General features: G+C 42.2%; 1 non-coding gene across 1 annotated transcript; it reads right to left on the bottom strand.

Annotated features, from left to right (window-relative positions):
* Positions 1-10,146: 10,146 nt before the first annotated feature.
* On the bottom strand, positions 10,147-10,250 carry LOC132818461 (U6 spliceosomal RNA). Its single transcript, XR_009644996.1, has one exon. It is a non-coding gene; the product is annotated as a U6 spliceosomal RNA (small nuclear RNA).
* Between the last annotated feature and the right edge of the window lie 4,002 nt (positions 10,251-14,252).

Below are 14,252 nucleotides of genomic sequence, written 5' to 3'. Positions count from 1 at the left end.
TTTGCCATTTACATCTGCCAGTTGATGCAATTTATACTCACTTATCGGTCTCATTCTGGCATCAGTGGTATTCAGTCTTTGAGGGGAGCGGAACAACCATAAGGGAAGTCTAACAGCATCCCATAAGAAGTTCCTCATTCAACGGAACTCAGTGCCTGATCATTGGATGAAGAATCCCAAGTGGGGCTTTTGAAAGCTAACCCCTATTGTTACCCCACCCCCTTTTCCATCTCCTGTGATCAGGACAACCTCCACCTGACCCTCACTCAATATTTGGTCTGGTGTTGCTTGTTGATTCTGGGCCTCTGGTGGGTACAATGCCAGCAGTTGCCACTCCTCCCAGTGGCACTGCCTACAGTGGAGAGTTGCCAACCTTTGATTGGCCCTCAACTCTCTGGAGCCCTTCAATCTCAGGAAATGTCTAATGGCTGCCATTTGAGTTCCTGATGGGCATTAAACACAGCAAGCCCTTCCCCAACTTAGCTGACAGTGGACTTTCACTGGCTTTCAGTTGGTGAGCAGCACCTTCTTGCTGGGATTAAATTCTGCTGATGAAATCAGAAAATTCTACAAGTGGGTGACAGATAAGTCTGCATCTGAAAGAGAATGTTTTGCACATAACTCATCATTCGATCTTGATGATATGCTGAAGTGTCAAACTTCAAACCTGTAACAAGCATTTCTCTGAGATGCTGATTGATTTGCCATGCATTTCCAGCATTTTTCTGTTTTATTTTAGACTTCCATCATTCACAGTTTTTCGCTTCTGGAATAGGGACTGTCTCTTCGCCTCGCAATGGCCTTACCCTCAATCTAGCCCTCAGCTTCTCTGTAATTCACCACCATTCCAGTTTCCTATTCTCATCAATACGGTCAGTTCAATCACTCAATTCTGTGTTATACTCACCAACAGTCAGTTGTCATGCCTCTCATATTACCAACATAATGAACAAACATTGGCAATCTATAACAACAACAGTTCCCAGCATTACCTCAGTATTACTTTACAGAATAATAAAAACCTCTCCTTTCAGATTTATTAAATATTACCACATAAATGCTAAACTATGGCTCTGTGTTTCTTTCATTCTTACATTTTACAGCCCTTTTTTTTGTACAATGCACAAGTTAATTGACACAGTTACAGACCCATTCAGATGAATTGTTGAGGGAAATTTAATTCAGGGTTTTTTGTTTAAAACACACTGAATTTTACAGGAGATTGATTTATTGCATGTATCATATTCAATGAGTTCATGCAAGAAAATGGGTTTACTAAAGGCTATTTTAACATTATCATAGAAGCTTTTTAGTCTTCTGTTACTCCTATTAGGAATAAATGTGGAAGGTTTGAGAGGGAGAGATTAAATTTCTCAAAGTGCCCACATCTTAACTATTACGGGAAACCTGCAGTGAATTAGAAGATGTTCCAGCAATTGCTTAATTTGTCTTTCCTAAATTCCTATGTTGCAACAACAACTACACTTAAAAAGTACTTAATTAGCTTTGGGATCTCCTAAGGTTGTGAAAGGCACCATATGAATGCAATCTTTTCTTTGTCTCGAATTTCTCATATTTTAGGAGAGATTTTTAAAAATTGAAGTTTCAAAACCTGACGAATTCTAAACTAATTGTGAATTGGTCATGGTCGAGATTTATGGGTCACAGACCAGCAGCAGCATTGTTGCTGAACAGGATTTAATACCAATTGACCAGTGTCTATGGTGAAAGTTGTGGGAACATGATCCTAATGTGAGCTTCATTAAGCACATTCCATGAGAACTTTTCAGCACTCAGTCTGCAACAACGTCCTGTGCTAATGAAGGTCTGTGCGATGCTCAAAGAACCTCTTCAGTTTGGAGTCCAACTGTTGACAAATGGTCACTTACGGATATCCTAAAATGCAATTATAATTTTTTTCAACATTTGCAGTGATCTTACTGTTTTTAGACTATTACTTTTTTTGGTTGGCATTAATAATTATCTACCAGCATTTCTCTTAGCATATTTAGCTTTCGTGAGACCATTTGAACTTAGTTTCAATGTTCCATTTAAAACGTCTTATGGCAGAACTCGTTGGTTGATTGCTTCAGAAATTCCGTCATTTAACAGGGAATCATTGGAAAGGCAGGCAGCAGCTTTAATTGCAAGGAGAGAACAAATGCCTTTCACGACCTTTAACCTTCAAATATGTTATGACTTATTGGAATTTGGAGTCATTACAGTCAGGATGAAAACACTGAAGTTGAAACCAGGGAACTTTAAAGATTGAGGTTTTGCTCATGTTGGAGGTCCTGGTGACGTAACATCTAAGAAAATTGCTGTCAGATTTTGAGGAATCCTTCATTGATTCTTGGCAAACAAGTTGGTTGGGGGTGAGAAACTAAAACATAAGAGCCCCTATTCATTGCAAGAGCTCAACTGAACAAAGCTCAGAGGTTGCCATGAGCTTATAAAACACTCATCCCCCTGCCCCCTGTCCCAGTGGAATTTTCATTAGGACTAGAATAAAAGACAGTCATGGAAAAAATATCTACAAGCATAAATAGCCAAATGTTATTTCTAGTTCATGACAACTTCCTTCAAAATAATTACAAAAAGGGAAACAACAAATTATTTGGAAGCATTAGTAACCTGATGTGTATCTATATTTAATACATGATATAGTATGTAGGGGAAACAAAATAATCTTCCATGCCTTTCTGTAATATTTGAGAAAAAAAAATCTTCTATGTGATTCCTGTTGTGGATGGCGGCATCGTAAGAAATATCACAACATCCGTCATTTATAAATTAAATATTTTTTTTGGCTGCAGACACTGATCTCAGAATTCCTGGCCTGGACTGAGGAATAACTGGTTGCAGTTCCCTCTCCTGAGTGTTAGCCTGCACCTCTACTATAAAACACACACATAGGCATTATTTGTGGGCATTGGTTGGCATCCTCAGTAATTCCTGAAGAAGGGCTCATGCCCGAAACGTCGATTCTCCTGCTCTTTGGATGCTGCCTGACCTGCTGCGCTTTTCCAGCAACACATTTCAGCTCTGATCTCCAGCATCTGCAGTCCTCACTTTCATCCTCAGTAATTAGACCAATTTTCCAAAAACTCAAGGCACAATATTAACTCCTGGCCAGCAACATTGTTGACTTAGTGTGGTGACTCTCCTGCACCCAGGCAGGATGACTAAGACAAGTTTAATGGCTGGGCCACATTAACCTCAGTTGTTTAAGATAAGTGTTCTAGAGAGATAAACTTGTTCAGGAAAATCTGGGGCTTCCTGTTCCCCTTTTCCAAATGGATAAAGAGCCACTTGCCCTGCAGAATCTGCAGCTTCCACCTCTATGTCACTGCTAGGTTTTCTATCCCCGTGGAACCAGGTTAACTTCAAACATCGAGATCCTAATTGTCTTGTAGGAACCCAATGTAAATACATTAATAAGTGTTCCGCTTTGCACCATTAAAGTGGTAGCAGAGATGTGACATGATGAGGTTGTAATGTGGATTTCCTGATGGGCAACACAAGGTTTAGGGGTGGGGAGGTGTTAATATCGAGGCATAACTCATTCCCCCAGTATGAGCTACTGGGAGGAAATGAGACATAGAAACAAAAATAGACCATTTGACCTATCAAACCTACGGCCATCATTCAATGAGATTATAACTCATCTGTAGCTCTCAATTCCACTTTACTATCTTTTCTTCATAACTTTGATTCCCTTACTGATTAAAAATCTATCTATCTCAATACTTAATAACCTAGCTCCGCAGCCTTCTGCATTAAACAACCCACAGATACACTGCCTTCTGGGGGAAGAATTTCCCTTTTATCTTTAGCCTAAATGGGGGTCTTATACTCTGAGATGATGCACTCTGGTCCTAGACTCTCCTGTAAACCACTTACCTCTGAACTAGACAGTTGGACTACGTAAATACTCATGGACAGAAAGGAAATGTTATGTAAGCTACTGAAGAAGTAGGGCCCTTTAACAACATTGATATAGAGATCTCAATGTTTGAGAAGGGAAAAGTCTCTAAGATCATGAATTGAAGAGAAATAAAAATTGACATGCAGACTCTCTTCATCAACACCACTGCCAACTTTAATTAAAAGTACATGTAGAAGGAGAAGGTGTTGTTGAATGAGAAGAAACTTATACTGAAGATATTCAGTACTGTTAAGGATGATGAGGAAAACAGTTATTCTGTTGATAAAAGAGCTGGAGGCGGAAGACCAATATTTGAATGCTTTTGGAATGAAAGATTAATTCCCGGTACCACAGGGAAGGATTTGAGCTTTATGCACCCCCAAGAGGACAGGTGCCACTGCAATGTTTCAACAGGATGCCAGGAGTGTTTTTTTACCAATGATAACTCTCAGTCGGCACCAAAACGTTGATATTTATGGATTTAGAATGAAAGTTGAAGGATAAGAACACACTTTTCACATGTGTTGTGAACAGTCCCATTCCTGCAGCACTCCAGCGCCACACCAAATCCCCCTACCCACTCACTCCACTCCACAAACCCCTCAGTGACCTCTAACCCCTTCCTCACAGGCACTGCCCACTGCAGGCTTCTCTATCTGGGCTGCATTCCTCAGTCAGGGGGCCTACCTGTTGCCACCCATTGGGTAAAGAACTTTCCATCTCTCCAAACAGACTTCAGGAGGATCCCTAGGAAAGCTTTGCTAAAGCAAGGCATCACTTTTCACCCAGTGTTTGGCATTTTCAGAGCTGGCTAGGGATGGTGAGCAGAGGCTGAGTGACGTTCCTAGATTTGCATGAGGAATAAAGTACCATCTGGGTTCCTTTTAACTGTGACACCTGAAAATGGGAGGCAAAAGCGAGGACTGCAGATGCTGGAAACCAGAGTTTAGATTAGAGTGGTGCTGGAAAAACACAGCAGGTCAGGCAGCATCCGAGGAGCAGGAAAATCAACAGTCCAGGCAAAAGCCCTTCATCAGGAATTCCACCCTTGGATGACTGTTTGTAAGAAGCCTGTTCCTGATGAAGGGCTTTTGCCCAACACATTGATTTTCCTGCTCCTCGGATGCCACCTGACCTGCTCTGCTTTTCCAGCATCACTCTAATCTAAACCTGAATATGGGAGCCCAGGCAGTCCCAGTGGGCCTCAAAACCACCTGCCCATGAAATTTGGCATTTTGCTGAGAAGAATATAATCACATGGGAAACCTAACCCATCCTCCATCTTGCTTTTAAACTGCCTCGAAAAAAGAAAATTCCACCCACTTATTCTGACCCCGAATCAGTATATCAGAGGGGTGAGGCTATGTGACCTTGCATAGCTATTCTCTGGCCAGTTTAAATACTGCACTATAACCAGTCATAAGATCGTGGGAACTTTGGTCTTTGGAAAATTATCATTGCAAACCTTCCTCCACTCCTTGTAACATTAAACCTGCATAATATACACCAGTAAGGTGCCTTGTTTTTATTTTCTTGGGTGTTGGGAAGACAAGGGTTAAAATGCATAATGCCCTGTCTCTCCTGTTTACTTCAGCTCTATGAAAACACTGTGGTCATACGCATCTTTAGGTGCCAGGGAATTCTTGTTTGACCTTTGCAGGAGGAGCACAGCTGTGCCAGTCAACTAAAGAAATGACAGATGAAAGCAAGATTCGCTGAGTGACTAATGAGGGGATCATTCGCTGACCGTATGCTGACATCACAAAAACGAACATATCACACCTCCAGTCACCAAGTTCATCTCATCAGCTTTATACAGTCAGTGCTTCCAAACAGCATCTTTGGCTTAATCTTCTAAAACCTCCACAGCACATTTGTATAAACATCAAAGCAGAATTTTCATTTCAAAAGAAAACCTTCAGATCTAAGAGAGTTCAAGAAAAATCTGCTTCGAAGTTAAATGGAATTTAATACCTTCAGTGGAACTTTCCTGCAAGATTTACAATTAACCATCGTCTTCTTTTTTTTTATCATGCAAGGAAATAGTCTAACTTGCTTTCAAATGAAGCTGTGACGCCCAAATTCTAAGGGGGTCACTTTACAACTTCAAATAATTCTCTCACTGTAAAAGCAGGCAGTCTGTAAACAGCAGGTTTGAGGTGGCATATTTCATTGAACCTTTACAATACTGAACAAGCAGGACCTCCATCCAAACACAACAGTTTAAAGCAGCCTTGGAGGACCTATTTGAAAGTCATGCACTAAGCCTCAGACCACACCACACAGATTGTTCCAATGTATTCAGATCAACTTTCAGTAGATGAAATGTTAGCCACCAAAGCACTGTGTTAGTTAATTGGAAAGTGCTCCCATTTATTTAGCAGAGTTAGAATTTAATTGATGACTGTCCTTGGCCTGGACTATGCAAACATTTAAAGTGTGCCATGTGGGTTCAATGCTGAGGCTATAGTTTACAGCTTAACTCTAATACTGTACTTCGCTTTCTAATTTCCAGCACCTTTTTGGAGCGATGGGGTCAATGTTGATTTCTGGCACTATTTTTCTGTCTATCCAATCTTAATGCTTTACTATTCTTCGTTTTAAGAAGTGTTCAGGTTTGGTGTAAAATAGACACAGGATTCCCTTGGTAAAGGAATTAAGAATACATTTAATGTCATGAACATGGCCCTACCTATCATAGTGGGTAATTCTTAAATTTTTAAAAATTTTAACCAATCTGATAGCGAGCTCCTCCTGAAACTATTCTATTTGCTTCTTAGTTTGGTGTTTTTAAGATGACGTTTTTAACACACATACATTCCAAAATTTTACCTTGGGTAATGTTTTATTAAGTTGTAATTTTAACCAAACCATGGAATTTTTTTTTGAAGTGCACAATGCAATGTTCATTTCTGCTCATAAATGTCAATTTTATGAAAACATTTTTTGTTTTGATTTTGATGACAAGTGCTCTGGTGCATTGTAGCCTCAAGTTCCAAAGTCCATGTGATTGTCTGAAAACCTCTAGAGTCTGATAATTAAAGGCGCTCCTGGAATAATTCATGAGATTGAAAATGTGTCTAAGTTCCAAATAAATGTAGAAAGAAGCCTAGGGAAGAGGAGTGCAGCCACAACATGAGGGAGAAGCACACACTCTGTGCAAGTACATAGGGAGTATTTTTATAGAGTCCATGGGAGACTAGCGTTCCCCTTTGGGCAAGGCCTGCAGAATTATGAGACAATTCAAATTCGAATTAGATTTTGTTGTCATGAGTAAACAGGTATGGGAATATATTTTCTTTTACTTCACCTTCTTCCTGTCGGCGGTAGCAGAGAGGGTGATGTTGTGGAGTGTAGATGCCAGAGAAGGACTCTTGATGAGGCAGTGACCTGACTTGGCGGTGGAGCGAGGGAATCCTGGTTGTGGTGAGCCTGGAGCGGGGACCCCAGGTACCGACGAGGAGGTGGCTGAAGCGGTGGTGTTTTGGTGAGTCTGAAGCAGGGCCTCAGGTATAGATGAAGCGACAGTGGCAGCGGAGCCAGGAACCCCTGGTTGCAGTAGGCCCAGAGCATGCACTTCTCATTCTTGGTGTGACAGTGATGAAAGCTGTAGGCCCAGTGCCAGGGTCAGTGAGGGGGCAGTGGCAGGACCGGAGCTACCAGGGCAGGGTGAGTGTGTGTCCAGCATATGACTGGCATTGGCAGCCCATTGGCGAGGTGAGCCCAGTGTCAAAGAGGTGGTGGCTGAGGAGTGGTAACTCTGACATTGGTGGTTCCAGTGCAGGGGGTTGTGAGCGTGTTGTTGATCAGCTGACTCAGGGGCTCAGGACTCATGGTGGAAGCAATGGAGCAAAGATGGAATTTCTTTCAGCTTTTATTTTACACTTTTCATTTTTGAAGTATTCAAGAATGGAATTTCTTTCAGCTTTTTTTACACTTTTCATTCTTGAAGTATTCAAATGGCGCCGGATTACGGCGACAATTCACAAGAGTATAGTCCATGGTTGACTTGTGCCAGGCCTACCTGCCATCTGTAGTGGCTATCATCAGAGAGCCTTTGCTCAGGAATCCACACCTCCACAATCATGGGTTTGAGTGGCGGGCGAGGGGGAGAGTAATGGCAGACGGGTTCCCAGATTGGGGGGGTGGGGGTGTGCTGGTGGGTTGTGTAGGCCTGAATGATGCCACAGGAATTGGTAAGCAGGGCATCAATGCCACCCTCACCTTAAAAAGGCAGTCTTTGGACCCGATGTTGTGCACCAGTTGAAGGATGTGTGATAGAATCCTATCTGCGCGGACCCCTGTTTGATGGAACTACACTGCGGCACCAAGGTCCTGAACTTTCTTCAGGAACCAGCATCCCACAACCTGAGCCAGCTCCTAAATATGTGTTGTGTGTGTGTGTCTTTCAGGGAAGCAAAACAGTGGTTCCTGTGTATTCTGTTGCTGCACATCATCCATCTCAACTCTTACATCTGCTGCCCGGACACACCTTCGTGTGCTTAATTGCAGCGGAGATCCCCAGCGAAGGGATCTGTATGCAAACATCCTCTTTCCATCAGGGACCTGGGATGGAGGTATTGCATGCAGTAGTGCTGAATAGCCACAGATTGCTGTGATTCATGGACTCCCAGGCCAACTGTTTGTTTTGCGATGCTGTTGAAGCCATGGATTATGTGTGTATTGGTTGCAAACAGTTGATTCTCTTTTTAGTCATTTGAGAAACCTTATCTTGTGTTTTTCAATTCACTTCAGCCCCATAATCCTGATCATTGAGCACCTAGTGTGGAGGGATATGGGCAGACTGGAGGACCTCTTCAAGGGTCTGCTCCTGGGCCGAGCCAGGCTGGCTATAAACAGATCTAGCCAGGGGCCTGTGAAGAGAGACATTCCTGCTAACTGACTGCCCTTTTCCACAGTTATGTTCAAGCCCAGGTGTCCTTGGAGAGGGAGTACATGGGGTCCACCAATGCTTCAGTCACCTTTTGAGAGAGGTGAGCACTGCTGGGGATAGAGTGCTTTATTTACCTCTCCAACTCCATTTTGATTTAGTCCCCTCCTTCCCTCCTTCCCCCTATCCCGCACGTTTTAGATGAGAGCATTCCTCTTAATGGGTTTTGCTTGTTAGTGTTTCATTACCCACACGAGTGGTTTCCTGGTGGTGCAAAAAAATGTATCACTAAGTTTTTCCAGAATGGAACGGAAATGGAATACGAGTACAATGAAAAGCATACAAAGTCACCAATCTCTGGCTTCAAAACCAGAAGTTTTAAAAATTAGTTAATTAGCAGGCCTCAGTTTCAGAGGAGCAGGACTCAGGCCTGGAGGTCCTACCCAGCAAAACCTGCCAGAAGTTATATTGCACAGCAACACCATTAGGGAGAGATTGGCTTCTGCTGGAACCACATCTATAAACAAAACCTGTGATCCCAGACAGACCCGGAGTAAGTTGTCAGGATGTCATAAAGTGGAGTGTTGTAGGGTGGTAGCTCACAGCAGCCCATCCATTCTCTTCCAGATTCTAGTTGTCTTAGTTGGACACTGAGTGTCTTTGAATAAAACATGCCCCCACTCCAGGAACAAACTCACACAGGATTGCTTGTCCTTCTGTCTGTATGACTGCCTTGTTACTGGTTTAATACAGGCAGCAGCAGGGCTAAGCCATTAAATGGGCATTGATTGCTCACGGAAGGGCTTTGGTTGGCAGGTTATAGGGGAGTGGGAGTGGTAGTAGGGAGGGTGGCTAGGAAGGCTGTTTGTGGGCCTTCCCATTCCAGATGGAATCAGGATGCAAGTGGGAAGATGGTGGGATCCCCACACCCAGCACCCTCCTGCCTGTTTAAATCATTCCCTGCCTCTAAACTAACAATGGGGGAGGGCATAAATATCACCCTCACAAAATGGGAAATATTGACTTTTACGCAAAAATTAATAAACACTTGAATGTGGAAATAGAAAAGTGAATTGAAAAAGGCAATTAAATCAGCCAGTACATCAACATTCTACAACATAATTAAGAAGCGACAATATTGGTTTGGACATCATGGCTCTCCTGATGCTGACTTCTGATTCCCTTTAGGGGCTGTGGATTGACTAAACACATGTACCATCCATTGAATCAGGAGTAGGCCATTCAGCCTCTTAAGGTAAAAACAAGGACCGCAGATGCTGGAAACCAGAGTGGTGCTGGAAAAGCACAGCAGGTCAGGCAGCATCCGAGGAGCAGGAAAATCACGAAGTTGCGTGTCATCCTTGCGCAGGGGCCATGCTAATCTTCTCTGTATCATTCCAATTTTAGTATATGTGCTGCCGAAGTGAGCAGCCTGCTCCATCTTTTAATAAGACCATCACTGATCTGATTGCCACCGCAAATCCACATTCCCTGATTACCCCTGGTAATTTTCACCCCCTTGCTTTTAAGAAGAATCTGCCTTTCAAAATATTCCAGGATTTTTCTTCCAGAGAGAGAGTTCCAAAACTCACAATTCTCTTAGTGGAATAAAAAAAATTGCCAAATTTCAGTTTTAAATGGGTGAGATCTGATGTTTAAACAATGACCCCTAGTTCTAGATTTTCTCAAAGTAGAAACATTTCTCCATATCTACCCTGTCAAGGTCCTTCAGAGTTTTATATGTTTCAATCAAGTCTGTTATTCTTTCAGTCTCCAGTGGATATAAGCCAAATGTGTGCAACCTTTTGCCATAACCATCTAACCCACTGAATGCATTATAAGCAATATCAGGCAAGCAAAAATACCACATTAAATGATGGGAATTACATTAATGAAGGATAAACTACATATGAATATGTATCCATGTAAATCCACGTTTATTTAGTCTGCCCTCGACCGACTTTCTTGAAAGGAATGCTGTGTACGCAAGAAGATCAATAAAAGCGTTTAATTTAAGAACGATCTTAATTGAGTATTGCAGTTGATGAAATGCAGATATCGGTTTGTGCAAACGCAAGAGGAAATTTCTAATTCAAGTGGCAGGTTTTAAGATTGCAAAATGTTATAGCTGTACTTACATTATCTCATGGGTCAAAATGGAAATCTATGTGAATCGTAAGTGAACAAACCCAGGCTGATGGGGAGCAGGGCTTAGTGTGGAATAAGATACAGATATCAACACTTTTGGATTGGTTGCAGTTTACAGAGGCTGGAGAATGAGAGGCTGTTCAAGCAAACATTGGATTGGACAGTTTAGAGTGGTAGCAATAAAAGCTTGAGCAGTGAATGATTTGCGGTGAAAATAAGTGTTTGTGACAGAAAAGAAATGGGGTCAGCAGCTCAATGTGGGATTGAATATGATTGCGATGTTATGAACAGTCTGGTTGAGTCAGAAATACTGATTAAAAAGGGGATAAGTGGCAAGATTAAGGCAGCATTTGTGGGGGGTGAAAGCAATAACTTCACTTCTTCAGTGAGGCTCACTTTGTGTAGAAATATCAGGGTGAACTCTGTTAAGTATGCTTGTACCACCAAAGCAAGTGTAAAGTGAGTTAATCCTACCATGCAGCAGGGAGGAGGGAGCCTTTGGGGATAATAGAGTTTTACTGTTCACTAAGATCAGTCATCCTTAATGTTGGAGTACAGTAGATAGTAGCAACTCTTTCGAACAAAGGCACACACTGCCTCGGGAAAAGTGAGCCAACTGACAAAGATAGAGTCTGTCTCTCAGGGAAGACATGGGAAATATATCAAATAAATGGGATCCTTAAATCACCATCTCCAAGGAGCAGTGACCCAGACTTTCAAAGTTCTTCCAGTTGGAGCAAGCTTTTTGCAATGGGGCGAGGTTAGGCTCTCTTTAAATGTATTTATAATGGAATGACTGGACACTTGTGTTTAATATGTGCAAGCACATTAGCAATAAATGAATGTGTCATATCCATTTTAATCGGTGTTCGTTATCAGGCAACATCTGCAAAGTGAATCTGCCTCAGAAGTTACTCCATCTCAAAAAAAAGGATTCCTTATTGATTTTCTCTATCTAGAGGATCAACTTGTTTCCTCACAAGAAGCCAGCTGTTCAAAGATTTAGTTCTTTTTAGAAGAGTTTTTTTTTGCCCTTCTAAAAATATTTGGAAAAGCCAATATACGTCACCTCCACGAAGAGCTAATCAACCCAAACACTATTTGCAGCCGAGATGTGACTTTGTCCATTTGTTAGGACCTACCAGCTATGGAGATAGAGTATCTAATTTAATAAAAGGTACTTTTTTTGTTTGGATAAGAGAGTAAGATAAGATAGAGGAAGCAATAGTGCAGTGATATTATCACTGAATGAATCATCAGTGACCCCGCTATTAGAGTAATAGAGTCCTACAGCACGGAAACAAGCCTTTTAGCCCAAATTGGTCCATGCTGATCAAAATGTCCATCCACCCTAACTCCACTTGGCCCATATCCTTCTAATCCTTTCCAATCCATGTATTTGTCCAAATATCTTTTAAATATTGTCGAGAATGTGCTCCTGGAAAAGCACAACAGGTCAGGCAGCATCTGAAGAGCAGAAGAATCGACGTTTTGGGCATAAGCCCGTAATTTCTGATGAACAGCTTATGCCCAAAACATCGATTCTCCTGTTCCTCGGATGCTGCCTGACCTGCTGCGCTTTTCCAGCACCACATTCTTGACTCTGATCTCCAGCATCTGCAGTCCTCACTGTCACCTTTTAAGTATGTTAATGTACCTGCCTCAACTTCTGCAGGCGGCACATTTCACATGCCTACTACCCTCTGTGCAAAAATGCTGTCCCTCTTTCCCTTCGAACCTTAAACTGATGCCCTCTAGTCCTCAATTCCCCAATCCTGGGAAAAAGATTAAGTGCATTCACCCTATCCATTCCTCTCATTATCTTAGACACTTCTATAAATCTCCCCTCAGTCTCCTATGCTCTAAAGAAAGTAGTCTTAGCTTGTCCAACCTCTCCCTATAACTCAGACCACTGAGTCCTGGCAACATCCATGAAAATTTTGTCTGCGCTCTTTCTAGTTTAATAACATCCTTCCTATAGCAAGGTGACCAAATCTGAACACAATACTCCAACTGAGGCCTCACCAACACCCCGTATAACTGCAATATAACTTCCCAACTTCGCTACTCAGTGCACTGATTGATGAAGACCTGTGTGCCAAAAGCCGTCTTCCTGCCCTGCCTATCTGTGACTCTACTGTCAGAGAACTGTGAATCTGAATTCCGCAATTGCTCTGTTCCATTACATTCCTTCAGGCACTTCTATTCAGCCTGAAACTCGATTTGACTTTCTAAAATGCAAGACCTCACCTCATATTAAACTCCATTTGCCATCTCTTGGCCCACTTTACCAGCTTGTCAATAGATTGTACACTTATTGTACATGCCTTGTACATTCTCATCCAAATCATTGATCTAGATAACAAATACTAATGGACCCAGCATCGACCCCTGAGGCACTCCACTAGTCACAGGCCTCCAGTCCGACAAGCATCCTTCTGCTATTACCCTCTGCTTCCTACCATCAAACCAACTGTGTATCCAATTTGCCAGCTCACCCTGGATTCTATGCGATCTACCATTCCACAGCAGCCTACCATGTGGAACCTTATCAAAAGCCTTATTGAAATCCATTTAGACTATGTCTACTGCCCTGTCCTCGTCAACCTTCTTGGTCTCTTCGTCAAAGAACTCTAACAAATTTGTGAGGCACTATCTCCCACTCTCAAAGCCATGCCAATTAGACTTAATCAAGCCCTTTCTTTCCAAATGCATGTACATCTTATCTCTCAGAATCTCCTCAATTAACTTATCCACCAAAGATATTAATCTTACCGGTCTATAGTTCCCAGGTTTTTCTTTGCAGCCCTTCTTGCATAATGGCACAACATTCGCTAACCTCCAGTGTTCCAGGACATCATTTGTGGCTAATGATGATGCAAAAATATCACCCAGGGCCCCTGAAATTTCTTCTCAAGCCTCTTGCAGTGTTCTTGGATATATCTGGTCAGGGCCAGAAGATTTATCCACCTTTGTACATTCTAAAACATCCAACACTTCCTCTACTGTGATGTGGACTGTCCCCAAGATAAGTCCCACTAACTTCCCCAAGTTCCCAAGTCTTCATGTCTTCATCCATGGTAAACACAAGGAGAAATATTCATTGAGAAGCTCGCCCATGTCCTGCAGTTCGACACGTACAAGTCCACTATGGTCCTTGAGGGACCCTATTCTCTCTATAGTTTTTTTTCCTTTAATATACTTTAAGACCCTCTTTGGATTCACCCTAACCTTCTCAGCCAAGGCTATTTCATGCCCCCATTTCGCCCTCCTGATTTTCTTCTT

This window comes from Hemiscyllium ocellatum, chromosome 8, assembly GCF_020745735.1.
Source record: "Hemiscyllium ocellatum isolate sHemOce1 chromosome 8, sHemOce1.pat.X.cur, whole genome shotgun sequence".
Classification (NCBI taxonomy): Eukaryota; Metazoa; Chordata; class Chondrichthyes; order Orectolobiformes; family Hemiscylliidae; genus Hemiscyllium; species Hemiscyllium ocellatum.
The sequence above is the reverse complement of the archived record's forward strand: the minus strand, read 5'-3'. Positions and strand labels throughout refer to the sequence as shown.